This window comes from Lactuca serriola, chromosome 2, assembly GCF_051521515.1.
Source record: "Lactuca serriola cultivar US96UC23 chromosome 2, Lser_US96UC23_V15, whole genome shotgun sequence".
Taxonomy (NCBI): domain Eukaryota; kingdom Viridiplantae; phylum Streptophyta; class Magnoliopsida; order Asterales; family Asteraceae; genus Lactuca; species Lactuca serriola.
The window spans coordinates 117,672,302-117,688,915 of record NC_136409.1 but is presented as its reverse complement, the minus strand read 5'-3'; positions in this window follow the sequence as shown (position 1 = coordinate 117,688,915).

The following is a 16,614-nucleotide window of genomic DNA, read 5'->3' as shown; positions in this document are numbered from 1 at the left end:
GATTGAAGTTGCGTGGTTGATATTCTTCTTTTGACCTCCTACTTTAACTTACTTTGGACATGGGAACAACTAATCTACGCCTTGGGTGTCAAATCTTGTGTGGTACAACTTAATTTATTTAGGAAAAAGCTCTTGGAAATGCTCGGAAAATGATCTCCTTATACTCTTCAGTGACGAGACTCCTTTTTAACCATTTTAAGCATCAGACTCATAGGATCACTCAAATCTTCAAATCTTCTCGTCTAGACTCGACCCTTCACTTTATTTCCCTCACGCTTTTAATTATTTGATCAACTCTCACCCTAACTTCTACAAGATTAAAAACATAAAACCACATAATAATAAGGAAAACAAACATCAAATTTAAATTCCTATTTTACCCTAATTACAAGAAGTTAGAAAAATGAAAAAGAAAAGCAAAAATCAAACGACGGGTTCCCTCCCGCAACTGCTTCTTTTTGTACCAGTTTTGAGCTGGACTCCCAACTTAATAAACTTCCAATAAAATTAATGTCAATCCATTCGTTGCATTGAATATCTTCTTTGGTGGACAAATTTGTAAAATTTGGCTCTTTATATGAGATAACACTAGCAAATAAAACTAATTATTAGAACCATTCCCCGACATAGGCGCCAAAAACTTGATGTGTGTAAAACGCACTAGTCTTAATCCTATTACTTCAAACACAAAATTAAACACATGAAAGGCAGTGAACTTATCGATTAATAGTATAGTTTAAGCAAGTAGGGTATCGAACACAGGGAACGGTAACAATCAAATTAAGTACTAGTATTACCTAATTAAAAACATTTAATAAAAGAGGGGGTTTTCTCTAGTTTTGCAAGACTAGAAACTTAATCAATCAATTAAATTTCAAACAAAAGCAATTAACAACTAAGAAGAACAAGAAAGGATAACTAGATTCAATGATAAAAGAGTCTTTTGTTCAGATTCGATTCACTTATTCCTAAGGTTACTTTCATGGCAAGTGCAATGGATCTATATGTTAATGATTACCGATTCGTAATGTGATTGGGTTCATGTTCCTTATTACCAATCCTTTAGTAGACAAGTTCATTAATCTAACAAGTTTCCTAGTGTTCAGTTCGTATCAAGTAAGACTTTTAATAATAGCTAATAAAATTTGTTCAATTCAATCAACTCATATATGGTTGTTCATTATACATGCTCACACATTGATTAACATATTTCTTAATTAACCCTAGTTTCATATTCATTATGCCTAGGCATACAATTTTGTATTCACAAAACTATATGAATCAAGTAATCAAGAAGATGTTCATGTGACTTAATAACTCACTTATTAACAGAAAATATTTATCATCAATACATGAGGATCTTTAACAAGCTTAACAAGATGAATAACCAAATTAACATTAATCCAACCGCTCAATCAAGCCATATTCATAAGATTATCTCATCCAAATAGAAGTAAAAAGCTTTTAGCTCATATCTAAAGCAAGTAATAACCTAAAATCAAAATCTAATGATTCAAACAAGGTTTAAAACAAATATTAAGAAAAGAAGAATGATTATTTGCCTTTGATTCTCTTCTAAATTGCCTCTTATGTTGAATTCTCGAAATCTAAAGCTTCAAGAACCCTTCTGGTCTTCAATAATCACAGCTAGCCTTTTGCAAAAGTTATCTTTCGAATGAGAAGTGTTTCTATATATAAATTCTGAAAATATGGCCAACCTACGAGCTTTTAAGAATATCTCGACGAGTTTTTTCTACAATCCACATATACGGCGTGTATGACAAGGCATCTTCAAATCTGGAACATTCTGACTAACTCATCGAGTTCACTTAGAATCCACATTTTCTTAAAACAAGAAAGTCGTCCGAAATTGTGTCTAGTTTTCAGAACATTTTGAATCTCGTCAATCGGAGTTACGGTTCATGAGATATGACCAAAACACTGACGAGGGGTCAAGCTATCCAGCAACATCCTTCTTTCTTCAAAATTCATGATCCAAGCTTCCAATCGCCAATTCCGCTTCCTTTTCCTTCTGAGCATATATTTATTGCAGAAAATGAAATATTTAAGCTAATTAAGCACCTTTTGTTCGTAAAATGTGATAAAATCAACATAAAGTATTAAGATATTGTAGGTATTTTATAACTAAATATGCCCATATCATTAATCCTATATGGCTCCAAAACTTTTGAGTGTAAATAAAAAACCTTTTATTTAATCACCATACTGATTACACATTATTCATTATATATTGTTTTGATTTATCAACTAATACTTGAATTAAAACAATAGCTATCCCATGCTCCAAGCATGCACACTATGTTTGCATACGGTCCTTACTTTGTGAAATAGATCAATTCTAAACATTTCCAATGATATTCATTTCACAATTCCAAATCTTTATCGTAAGTGTAAGAATACCAAGTTCTTTCCACTTATTGTAATTTGTTGGATTCTAAACTTATATGCAGTGATCCTTTTGTAATGACTATGTACACAAGTCACAGAGACTTTGTCAATTACAAAACTTTCCATTGGAGATTGTTACAAGACAATTCCATAGATTCGAAGTCTCATATTCAAAGCACATTCCTTTGAACATCCTTCTTGCGTAAAAGTTTCTAACCTACACATAGATTCTTAATATCCAACTCCTACAATGGAAACATTTCCATATTTGCCATACGACAACTCATTATTAATAGAATCCTGTCTTGCAATAATAATGTCAATATGGTCCATCCATTACAATACTTTCAACCATCCATAAGCAACCAATCTTTGGCAAACCTTAGATTATTCATAGAAGTTGTTTAATAACTTTAGTCATATCCAGTTCTAGTCCATTTTCCCTCTTAACGCCTTAGGCATTTGGAAAATTAGAACACATGAATATTATAGCATATGCAATCGATCCTATACCCGAAGCATATGGGATACGATTCATAATGTCTTACATAAAGACATGATACTTGACCAGTCTTTTGCTATAGTATTTCCATATATATAATTTCCAATATTGAAGCATTTCAACATGGTATTCATATAAATCCCTTGACTAGATTTGATTAAAATCTCAATCTAAACTTTTAGAATTGAAATGAAGTTTATGTTCCTCTCCCTTAATTATAGCAAAACAACTTTTCAACCCTACAACTTTGCGAACTAAAACCTATGCTTTCTATAATTAACATTGCTAACTTGCAACACTTACCATAATAATTATGCTCCCACTATCATGACAATTATTTTGTTACTTGCATAACATTTATGCTCCCACTAGCTCTGACATAGATCCAAAAATCAACTGGACTTCTAGAAATCAATACTTTATTGACTTTCTTACCAAAGTTTAGATTTCTGACACAAGATGTTTCGATAAGCCTTTATCTAAGCTCACACACCTTTTATTAGAAAGCTTATATGTGTGTCTAAAAAATTTTAGAACCTACAACAATAAGTCTCAAATTTTTAGATCTTTTTTCATTTCTCACAATTCGAACTATGAAGAAGGATGTCGTAATCATAATTGAATTTGAGAATGCAAATATCACAATTGCTCACTCTTTAAAATCTACTTAGTGAAAGCGTTTGCTCACAATCATTTTCATGAATTGTAGAGAAACCTTATGAAACTTAGATTTTTTTATGGTGTATGTGTTCCTATCCATGTGAATTTTTTCATAATAACAATCTTAAGACAAGGTTAGTGACAAATCCAAACTCATATGGACTGAACCTATATAATCTTAATTTTTTGCTACTCGGTAGCACCAGGGCCTACCATGTCTTCCAACTTATTGTGTAGCTCAACCTTACTGATCAATGAACTTTCACTGACCAAGGTGCTTTGCCCTATGAAAACAATTGAGAACTCTTAGAACTCACAAGCATAGTCAACTTTAACAGGAATGGGCACAAAAAATAAGAATATGTCAATACTCTAGGTTACAAACTTAAAGTCGTGTGCTAGTGGTTAACAATAGGTTTAATCTTGATTAGTTCTTACAACTTTTCAAGATCGTTAAGACTCGCACTGACCTCTTGACATATAAGTTCCTCTCTATCAAGGAACATTACTTGACGAAGAAATATTCAAGAGTTAGTGTGATTTCTTATCAAGACAAACACTTTTGAAAATCAGTCTTAGTGGATCTTTGTTTTATCCAAAACATTTCAACTTACCAATTTCAAATGTACAAGAGTAAGAAACATTTTACTCTACATTTGCTGATATGTCACTCAATATACAATCTTGGAGGATGACTCTAAGATTTGATTTTCGAACGAATTATGATTCATCGTAATTGATTTAACCATTTTAGCAATTACCGATTCCTCTTCTTAGCCAAACAAATGCACTAAGGTGTCCTTAGAGGATCAAATTGTGATATGGTTTTTCATAATCATTAAGATGATCATAAAACATGATACTCAAGTACTCTCTCATCTTTTCAGATTAGAGAAACTTTTATCTTTCTGCAGACTTTGATTCTTCTTATTCGTTCTGATATACATTGAGACTTTTCAATGACTCAAAATTATACTTAATCTTGTAAGCATAAGCTGTAACATCCTGTTTTAAGTTGAGTAATTAAATAATAAATTAGGAACCCCGGGAAGTAATTATTATTATTATTTTATATTATTTGAGCCCTAAATGTAATAATAATTAGTGGGGTGTTGGTTCCAGGAAGCCAAATGGCAAGAATTGAATCTCCAAGGATTAAAGTATAAATTTGGGGACTTAATTTGTAAGGATTTATGGAAATAGGGACTAAAGAGTAAGTTCTGGACCTAAGATGAGAAGATTTTTTAGAGGAGGGGCTGATTGGTAACATTTTGGACTTGATTTGAAAAGGGTTTCAGGAGGCAGGGTTAGAAGTGTAAATTTGGGATCCATTTTGAAGGGAAAAAGAGAAGGGAAGGACCGGTCTTGTCATTTTGGAAGGAAGTTATATGGCAGGTGGGTATATAGTCCCGGTAACCCAAACCCTCCAACATCCAGCCGCACCTCCCTTATGCCCACTCTTCTAACAGCCGCCAACCCCACTCTTCCCTCCAGTCGGCGCCGCCATTGTACTATGGGTGCCGCCGAAGAGCTGTGAACGTCGAAGATGAAGCCACCGCTGGACACCCTTCCCCGTTGCTGTTGCTATGCCATTCACTTCACCCTTTCTTCACCATTTCAGTGACAACTCAACCATGAACTGCCGCCGCTGCTACCTGTGATGTCGTGGTCGGCCGAGAGTGAACCACCGAAGGCCACTTCGGAGCTGTGAATACCGACGCATGCGTCATGATCAGCTGAAGTCGCCGCCACCCCTTTCTACCCTCGCATTGTGCCGCCGTCTCCACCCTTGCGGTTGTTTCCCTCCGGCGAGATCGAGTGGCCGCCGAGAACACCCGCTGCCACCATCTTCTTCTTTTCCATTCGCTCACCACTACTATTGTGCGTGTTTTGAGTCTACATGTCTCGGGTTGCTGCTGTCAGAGAAAAGTTAAGGAAAAACCATCATGGTCGCCGGCCATGGTGGCTGCCGCCTCAAGGACCACCATGAGGGTGTGTATGTTGTTGTGTGTGTATTATTTTGTGTGTGTGTGTGTTATTTAGATACTATTGTAAATTGTAACAAAAAATATGAATAATGAAAGAAAAGTCTAACCACAACCGTGAGGTGGTCGTTGCCGCCTCCTGCCGCTACTGGCCACCGTGTTGGGTGGCGGTGTGATTTGATTGCGTTTGGACCTCGTTTGGGGGATGTTTGGACAATGTGGAATCAAGGAAACCCTAATGGGCCCAAAGAAGCCCTAGTGGGCCCAATGGAACTCTAATGGGCCAATAAAGCCCAATGTGACCTAAAAGCCCATCCAATGGACTAATGGCCTGGTATTGGGTTAAGAAACCCTAATTAGGGTTTGGAAAAACCCTAAGGGCATAAAACTCTAATTGTGGGAATGGTTTGGGACACACACGAGAATTAGTTATTAAATTTAAAATAATAATTAATAATCATTGGCAAACTAGCTTAAGGCAATAATGGACTTAATGGATTAAGTCCTTAATGGGTTAAGTAAGAAACCCTTAACCCTAATCATCATTTCATGTGAAAGCCCTAATCTCATTCGGGCCTTGAATTGGGCTTTCTTATTGGGCTTTGGTGATTGGACTATTGGTGGGCCACCCAAGAACAAGTTAATGGACCAAAGTAATTAGATGGGCTTTAGGATAAGGCCCATGTAAGGACTTGGGCCCAATTTGGAAAATTGGGCCATAGACGGGCCCTAATTGGACATTTATAATTATGTGATTTTGGGGCAAGGGGATTGCATTGGAATAATTGGATGGGCCTTAAGAAAAGACCATGTAGAGGTCTGGGCCTAATTTGGAAAATTAGGCCATATGTTGGGCTTTAGCCCATTACTTGATTTTTGGGCTCTTGGAGTGTGAGTTGGACTTTAAGCTTAGAACCCAATTATTAATTGGGTATTGTTTGATGTTGACAGTTCGGGGAGCTGTCAACCAGCAGCTGGAGTTATTCTGCGGGACATCAGCGGTGCCAGGTGAGTTATCCTCACTATATCCACAGGGTCTAAGGCACCAAGGCAGACCCTTTATGGATTGTATCCGGATTATTGCATGTTATGCTTACTGATTTACATCTTGGTAGTTAGGATGGTGATATGCTATGATTTAGTTACCGGTTGGGTCTGTATCCTGGTATATAGGATGATGCTATGTTAGTGACCTGTTAGGTCGATGTCCTGGTTATGGATTGTTGCTATGCTTTGTGATCTATTAGATCGGCTTGACTGTTATATACATGCTAGTGTTATATGATATCTATGTGCATATGATTGTCTTGGTTATAGGATAATGCTATGTTAGTGACCGGTTAGGTCTGTATCCTAGTTATTGGGATGTTGTAATGGTTAGTGATCTGTTAGATCGGTTTGACTATTATATGATATGTGCTAGCGTATGATATTTATGTGTACATGTTTGTTTGATTGAGGGTTGGGTGGAGGCGATCCTTTTTCGTGCTGTAGGCTAACATACCCGACGAGCGGTCCGGATAGGTTGTAGGCCCTGCGAGGCGGTCCAGACGTGCCGAAGGCTTGGAGAGCAGGCCAGTTAGACTGAAGGCTCATTATGCATGATGTTTACTATTTGTTCTGTATTGGTTATATGATATGGTTTTGTCTGTATGGTGTGGGTATTTTAGGGAAACTCAGTAAGCTTCGGGTTTACAGTCTTTGATTTTGTTTCAGGCACTTCTGATGATTGCGGGAAGGCGAAGGCGTGATCATGCACCTCCTCATATTTTCATGATTGATTATGGGGATACTCTGATGTCTAAATCATTTTGAAAACAAACTGTAATAACTTAATGGTTTTAAAATGTATTAAAAAGTTTAAATTTGGTTTGGATTTTATGGGTGTTATAAGTTGGTATCAGAGCCTTGGTTTGAGTGAATTGGAGGAACACTCGTGTGAATCCAATCTCAAATCAAGGAAAGGATTTTAAAATGATTTTTAAATGTTTTTCAAAATAAGTAAAGGAGGATGCAGGGTGTACAATCAGCCAGAGCCAGTAAGTAGACCCCAAAATACCATACAGTTATTTGACTATGTGATATGTTAGAACAACATGCTAGTATTAGGCTAAGGATCTTCAGGAATTGCACGATAGAATTGCCTGATTACATGATTCCTGCTAGCCTAGGGTTTCCTTATGTGAGATTGACATCATTACTGTAGTTACTTGTGTATGCATCACGGTTGTATATAATTAAGATCTTATAGTCTGAGAATGTTTGATTTGGCCTTATGTTCTATTCTTATTGATTAGGGCTTAGGGTATGATCGAATATTCAAAAGTCTATGGGGTACAGCGTTATGTATGGATAGCATACACTAGTGCTGCAGGGTTGGTGGAAGTTTCATGGATGGGTGGGTTGTGTGAGGCCGGGAGGCTAGTTATTAGATATTTAGCATTCCTCTAGGAGTGAGGATTGAGCGCTCGATATGTTTATGTATATTGTTAGGGCGTTGTGATGATACTTGAGACAAATATGGGTAGGTGTGGAAGGTAGTATGGGCTCGTACTACTGAAAGCACATGACCCATACGCGCATCAAGGAAGTCACAACCCCTAGGGTTTGGTTGGGAATTGGCTCTTTGTCATTATATGAGTTAACAAAGACCTTTCTGGTGTGTTACTAGAATGGTGGTTACGAGACGTCTTGAAAGCAGATTCGAGTTAGGATCGGGAGCTGGCAGCCAGGATAGGCCAGCATGTCAGTGGATCGTGTCGGTGAGATCATCCAGGAGGAGGTGATCGAGATTTTTCCGAGGTCAGATTCTAGAGATGTTTGGGTCTATCAAGACTGACATGGTTGAATACCTTGATGAGCTCTATGTAGACATTGTTGAGACGACTGCGGCAACAATTTCAACAGCCTTAACGACGACGGGGGGAGGAGCTGGTCGAGCTTTTCAGTACCGAGACTTGTTACTGGGACATATTCTGATGAGTAGAGGGCTATAGTTATCTAGGATCAGGAAGACGATTTTTACTCGTTATATTTCCGCGGGTGAGCAGGAGAGGATAACACCTTAGTTTCTAGATTTGAGGCTTGGGGATTTTGCTCGAGGCCAAAATGTGAGTCACGGGGACTCCGGAAAGGAGTAATGATTATGTTCAGCTGGAGTTATGCAACTAGAATTAAAAATAGTTTATTGATAGGATTGGAATGTCGTTTTCTAGGGCAAGGATTGTGCCCTTTCAGTTTACGAGCTCGAAGGATTAAGTAGGCTTGTGACCCCAGGATTAGGTTGTATTCTAACTCGGGGTTTGTTGGTCGCTGGAATTGGCGACAGTGGTTTAGCACGGGTAAGCGCATGTGGGTCGATGTGGCATAAGTATTTTGGAGGTCCATTTCGCTTTAGATCTCTTGTATCAGGTGGTAAGGATTGATTCTGCGATCTATTGCACTTTCGGGATTGGAGACTCTTTCTTAGGAGTAGTTGTTGCTCCGGTTGGGGCAAGAGTTGTTTCAGCTGCTGCAGTTCAACTGTGAATGACTGAGCTGGTGAGTGAACCAGGGTGCGAGACCCTAAATGGTTTTATTTCTAGAGTCGAGGGCAGTAGATTTGTTGGAGCACTTTGGGAAGAAGGGTATTATATGGGATGTCTGAGGACAGGGTCCCACATGATGGTTATTAAGCATTGTCAGGATGTAGCGGTTTAGTAACCGTTATTGATTGGCGGAGGAAAGCGCCAAGGGAAGTAGCTCGTTGTTGAGACATTAGTTGGAGCATCTATATTTGGACTCCAAGTTTTGGGTGTGGATCATTCGAGCATTAGGGACTGTTGGTTCCCTGGGATTCTGGAAGTATTCCTTTAGCTATTAAAAGCTTGTGATCACTTGCGATTGGCTGGTAATGAAGCACTAGTTGGAGAGAGTCAGATGTCATCAGATCAATCGTTGGAAAGTGAGAAGGGTCGGGAATTCTCCAAAATATCATGTAATTTGAAGACTTAGTCAAAGTTAAGTGGGGGAGAATCGTCCTGAGGTGCAGAAGCAGGAGCATGTGTAGCACGTCTTCTTAGTGCTTGATAGCAGAAGTTGGGAAACCTGATAGGAGTTCTAGTCATGAATTGAGTTCAATTGAGTATTCGATCGAGGGTGTGCTCGACTCTGATGGTTTTTGGATTGATAGATTGAGAGTTTTGTTAGCATCCAGGTCTCGGTAGTACATTCAGCACGGGTGTGCGGGTTATTAGCGTATGTGGTAGACATGTGGGTCAGGGAGCAGACCAAGGATTTTCGAGAGGGTGGACGATCGATATGAGGCCTAGGGTTAGGCCGGGGTTAGAGTCCACGGAATGGATTAGGAGTTTGGAACCCTAAGTGGGTGAGAACAGTCTGCATGGGAAAGATCACCAGGGGGTGGTCCAAGGAGATGCTCTACAGTTTAGAGTGGTCCAGATGACTGGTAAGGTGGACCAGTCATGCTGAAGACTCTGTATGTGTTTGTAGATTTTGTGCGGGTATTGAGTATGCTGCTATGATATATCAATCAGTAGGTCTTTTCCCAAGTATTGAACGTGTTGATGGGGTAGGTTGAAGACTCCGGTGTATTTTTGGTTTGATCGGAAGTTGTTATTAGAAATCGGGTGGAGCATAGAGGATCTTGGGGATCTCATCAGTCGGAGTGTCTCATAGGATTAATCTTCTTGGATTGGGTAATACTCCAGTTGGGGACCGGGAGTACATCTGAATGGGTATCCATCAGCTTTAGGAAGGCTTAGGATTAGAATGTTCTGTCGTTCAGGTTCTGGGAACCGGATTAGACCTGGTTAAGCAAATGATAATACTATAGGAGCGCCACTACGGTTATGAGGCTAAGGAAGCAATGGATTGCCTAAGGTTGCGTGTGATGTAAGACTACAATCGGTCATGTAGCAATCACATTTAGCCATGGGTTGGTAGCGACGAGATTCGACACATGGATCTGATTGGTTGGATCAGGAGATTGTTGGAGTCGCAGTGGTATGATAACTAGTGGTAACTAGTTTCGGGGAAGGATTTCTTTCGGAAGTCGCATGAAACAACTATGTGGGAGTCCTTTAACTCCGCGACTGGTCCGGAACCCGGTATATCAAATGATTGGTGAATGAATTGAGACTAGGGAGGTCTCGGTAGATTCAGGAAAGTAGTCGTGTGGCAACATACTGCTTCAGGCAGAACAATGTTCAGACAGTCTCCGCGTTTATGGTGACATTAACGAATTGGGTCTTCTAATGTATGAGAAATATCTAGATGTTGAAACCTTACCCCCAGATATCAGGAGTTGAATAGTTAGATGGGAGACAAGCGGACTGGGATCAACAGTGATGATTTGGTATAATAGGTCTGTCAGGGAGCCAGACCATCTCGAGACTTCAGATTTTGGATTGGGTAAATGTGATCATATTGTAAGGGATTCGTTATTTTGTTGGTTTTAGAACCCTGTGAGGGTTGGATATGGTTGCCATAGAGAGGCTAGAGTTTTGCTCGGGGTTGTAGTCAAGTAGTTCAAGTTGTTTGTGGTGTAAGGAATGATAAGAAACGATTTCGAGGGCGAAATCAAATTTAAGTGGGGGAGAGTTGTAACATCCCATTTTAAGTTGAGTAATGAAATAATAAATCAGGAACCCCGAGAAGTAATTATTATTATTATTTTATATTATTTAAGCCCTAAATGTAATAATAATTAGTGGGGTGTTGGTTCCAGGAAGCCAAATGGCAAGAATTGAATCTCCAAGGATTAAAGTATAATTTTGGGGACTTAATTTGTAAGGATTTATGGAAATAGGGACTAAAGAGTAAGTTCTGGAGCTAAGATGAGAAGATTTTGTAGAGGAGGGGCTGATTGGTAACATTTAGGACTTGATTTGAAAAGGGTTTTAGGGGCAGGGTTAGAAGTGAAAATTTGGGATCCATTTTGAAGGGAAAAGAGAAGGGAAGGACCGGTCTTATCGTTTTGGAAGGAAGTTATATGGGAGGCGGGTATATAGTCCCGGTAACCCAAACCCTATAACATCCAGACGCACCTCCCTTATGCCCCCTCTTCTAACCGCCGCCAACCCCACTCTTACCTCCAGTCGGTGCCGCCATTGTACCACGGGTGCCGCCGAAGAGCTGTGAACGTCGAAGATGAAGCCACCGCCAGACACCCTTCCCCGTTGCTGTTGCTATGGCATTCACTTCACCATTTCTTCACCATTTCAGCAACAACTCAGCCATGAACTGCCGCCGCTGCTACCTATGATGTCATGGTCGGCCGAGAGTGAACCACCGAAGGCCACTTCGGAGCTGTGAATACCGACGCATGCGTCATGATCAGCTGAAGTCGCCGCCACCTCTTTCTACCCTCGCATTGTGCCAGCGTCTCCACCCTTGCGGTTGTTTCCTTCCGGCGAGATCGAGTGGCCACCGAGAACACCCGCTGCCACCCTCTTCTTTTTTTTTCCATTCGCTCACCACTGCTGTTGTGCATGTTTTGAGTCTACACGTCTCGGGTTTCCACTGTCGGAGAAAAGTCAAGGAAAAACCACCATGGCCGCCGGCCATGGTGGCTGCCGCCTCAAGGACCGCCATGAGGGTGTGTATGTTGTTGTGTGTGTATTATTTTGTGTGTGTGTGTGGTGTTATTTAGATATTATTGTAAATTGTAACCAAAAATATGAATAATGAATGAAAAGTCTAACAACCACCGTGAGGTGGTAGTTGCCGCCTCCTGCCGCCACCGGCCGCCGTGTTGGGTGGCGGTGTGATTTGATTGCATTTGGACCTCTTTTGAGGGATGTTTGGACAATGTGGAATCAAGGAAACCCTAATGGCCTAAAGAAGCCCTAGTGGGCCCAATGGAACCCTAATGGGTCAATAAGGCCCAATGTGACCTAAAATCCCAACCAATGGACTAATGGGCTAGTATTAGGTTAAGAAACACTAATTAGGGTTTGGAAAACCCTAAGACCATAAAACCCTAATTGTGAAAATTGTTTGGGACACACATGAGAATTAGTTATTAAATGTCAAATAACAATTAATAATCATTGGCAAACTAGCTTAAGGCTGTTGAGAGAAAAACTTGGAGACACACTTGAACAAACATTAGTATAAGTATATTGCGGAATAGATTTAATCTCAAGGGATCAAAAGCTCAACAATAATATAGTTAGATAGTTAGATAGTTAGTTGCAGAAAGTAAAGAAATGTAAATGACAACAGTTGTTATATCAAGAATACACTTAAACTGATTCATAACAAGGAATGCATTCACTCCAAGTTAGTAAGTGAGATGAAGTTTTAGTGATTACGTCTAGAAGAGTTGCTCCGAAGAGAGGTTATGTTCCAATAGCAGTTTGAGTGTGAAGAGTAATAAGATAGAGAAATGAAGAAGATAAGAGAGATGATTGAAGGAGAAATATTGTGTATTAAGAATTTAAGAAGCGTAGTAAGAAGTGTTGAAAATAAGTGTTTTTTTTATAATACAAGAGAATGAGTCTATTTAGAAAGACTATGAAATAAACTACTCTATAGGCAGCCGTGCAAGGCATGCTGGAAAATAGAGTAAATTACATAAGATAAGTAAAGGAAATAACTAAGACTGCGGATGCTGAAGACTTGATGACTCCGGATGCTGACATGATTAATGATGGAGAATGGTTGCGGACTTCAAATGCTGGATTGATTGTGGGAGCTGAACCGTTGCGGTAGTTGAGTTCAAGAGGGTCACTTTTATGATTCAACAATTTCCCCGTAAGTGACCTCTTTAACTCCGGTTCAGATATCAAGTTGAGGAACTTGATCAAAATCCACCAAAATTTTCTAACATATTCCAGCCAAGTGATTCTTCTTGTGATCTCAAACTTGACTTCAACAGTAGTGTGATTCGATCTTTCTACTGCGGTTTTGCAAATGTCAAGTTGCTTATTGGGCAGGCGGTGCATGGCATTCATCAGAATGAAGTATTTGACATTATTTGTCTTCCGTTTGAATATGATGCCATGTTCCGGGAAGTTGGTTGCGCCTAGCGATCTTTCTTCATAGCCTTCGGTAAGCATTGGCACTGGTTCAAGTGGTGGAAGGTCAAATTTCTTGATGATGGTGGGATGGATGTCCGCATCTATTTTGGCAAAGTCACAAACAGTCTCCTTAAGAAAGGATTTGGCTTTGTCAAGAGCAATCTGCATCTTAGGATGCTTCTCTGTCTTGTTTTGAAAGACTCTGGCAATGAGAAATATTTCTTCTGGGTTCATGCAGGGGAAATCTGCCTGGGTGTGGATGTAGTCATGCTCTCTTCTGGTAAGAGTGAATTGAGCAAAGTCAACTTTCATAAACTTCCGCATCTTGTAATTTTTCACTGCGGATGGGCTATCATTAGACCATATATTTTCCACTGAAGAGCCATGCTTCGCATAGAAGCGAGTGAGTCTTTCAAATTCCATCGGCAGTCGCTTGTGATCAGGGAGACTGCGGTCGAAGGATTCAAAAACAGCAAAATACTTGGCATTGGGAGAAATTGGAATATCCTAATAACCATCGGATGGTGGTTCAGCATAAGTGAGACGGGGAGTGTAGTCTTCATCTAGTAGCCTGCGATGCAGATTGACCCATGAGTTGATCAGCGACTCATCGATCATAGTATCGAATCCGCAATCTCTCCAAATAAGTTCAGCTAACTTGGCCGCTTTCCAGTCTTGTTTTCTTTAAGCTGTGGCAGGAGAGTCTGTGGAGCTTTCTAAAGACATATGTTCTTCAAGGTTTTTGAAATGAGGAGGAGTCTCAGGTCTGTTGAGGTTGTTTTTGGGTGATGAGTGGGGAGATGGAATATTTTGAGATGGTGGAGGTGAAGGCTGCGGGGTGGGAATTTTTGTTGTAGTGATTGGAGGGCTCTGAAGAATGGTTGTATTTGAGCGAAGGCCTTCTTCATCACTTCCCCCTCTTGTGGAACGTAGCCCCGGTGCTTCCTCAAGCCATTGTTTGAGGCCATCACCTTTGGCACAGACTTCTGCAAAGTGAGTTTTCATAGTTTCGGCCAGTTGGGAGTTGTCTGGAATGGAAGAGTTGAAGAGCAGCTGGTGAATATCCTTTGTAAGTTGAAGGATCTCAGGGCCATGGAAATTAATGGTTAGAGATTTCTACATCCGGTTGATCGTAGCATGAAGAACAGAGATAGTGGACTCATAGGTAGTATGAGTCTTATCTATCACCCTTTGAGATAAAGCAGCTTGGTCTGTAATGGCTGTTTGTAATCCTTGTTTGATTGCGGTCACTTCAGCAATGAGGCGTTCCGCTGCGGTCATAAAGTCTTGATGATCTGCCCAGCCCAACGGTTGTTGTCAAGCGATCGAATCCCCATTTCAACCTTGAGAGAGATGCGCTCAGCAGCCATACGCTCTCTTGTCTCAAGTCGTTCAATGCGTTCAATGAGGGACTGCGGTCCTGGAATATCTTCAGGTGGAGGTTGAGTAGGCTTGATCGCAGCTAAAATCTGATCGACTTTAGTTTGGAGATTGAGGAACTCTTTTCTTGTGACAACAACTTTCTTCTTTTTCTTTTTCTTTTCCTTGGGCTTGGAAGTTGAGTGTTGTGAACCGCTCGACTCTTCTTCTTCTTCGAACATCATTAGGTCATCATCGGAAGGATTTGATTTGTTGACCTCTTGGATGTCTTCATCATCAAAACCGATGGTTGGGGCCGAGCTGAGTTCAATAGCTGGCTCTTCATCTTGAGATGGGTTGACTGTGGTCGGTGGAACAGGAGTTGAAGTAGGAGGAACAGTGGATGTACCTGCGACTGTGGTTGAGGCTTGAGCTTTCAACATAGTCTCTGCCATTTGATCCATCCAGTTTTGAACCGTTTGGATTGTGGCAGCAGTATGGGGAGTGTTGATGGCATTTGCCCAGTACTTAGCCACGAACAGGATTTCTTGTTCCTTCTGTTGTTGTTGTTTGACTTGTTGCTCCTTGCGGGCTTGAAATGCCCTTTTGAAAGCAGCATATTTCTTGATTCCAGCATCAGTAGTTGGCTAATACCGACTCCAAGAATCACTAGAATCTTCACCGTTAATTCCTTGTGTTCGCACCAAGGTGTCCCTTGGGTTTACAGATCCTTGCACATTAGTGCTCACCATGCCTAAACCACCTGATAAAGATGTAAGCAGAGTAGGATTTCCTGGGCTTCCTCGATCTCCTTGACCCGTGGTCAAGTTTGGCCTCGACCCAGTTCTAGCATGGGCGAAAGAGATGCCCTGCGGATGGAGTGGTGTTTGAAGTGTTTGGGATACTTGTAAAAGGATGGAGTCTAACTCCTCAGAGAAAAAATATGCAGTCTGGAAGCCCTGGAGACCTTAGGGCGATTTCCAGATTTATCTACTTGAGATAAAACTGGGGGGCTGTCTCCACATTTGGATGAGGAAGAGGATGAAACAATCTCACATGATGAGGTTGAGTGGTATTCGAGTGTGGTATTGAATGGATGTGCGACCATCCCAAGGACTACCGGAGCCTGTTGAGAGGCTGCAGTATCAGTCCGGTCACGCATTTGGCCAGTGGTTGCGGTTGTCTTTCTTTTCTTGAGGATAGCAATTGGTTGTCTATCTTCCTCAAAATCATTGGTCGATACAGTGGTGGTTTTGGTTTTTCTTTTCTTAGAAGGTGCGGTTGGTTTTGGGGCTTTCTTCATGGGTGTGGTAGCTTTCTTTTTAGAAGCCACGGTTTTTCTCTGTTGAGAAATGTTAGAAAGTGTAGTGACAGAGGGGGCTGCGGTACCCTCAAGAAGAATAGTAGTAGAAGGAAGAGGTGGGGTAGAAGGGTATGGGATAATACCCTCCATAGCCTCTATGTGATCTAAGACATCAGCAGTCTCGAGACCATGCAAGGTAAGGATGTGAATGGGGAGCCTGCGGATAGGTCCAAAAAGAGTTTGATCAGAAGAGGGATTGTACCTTTTGAGATCCTTGGAGACAAAAAAGTTGATGTCACTTCCCATGTCGAGACCAGCATCCGCGTGTAGATCAGAGACGCATAGAGACCAGAATTGAGCAAAGGTGAGCTC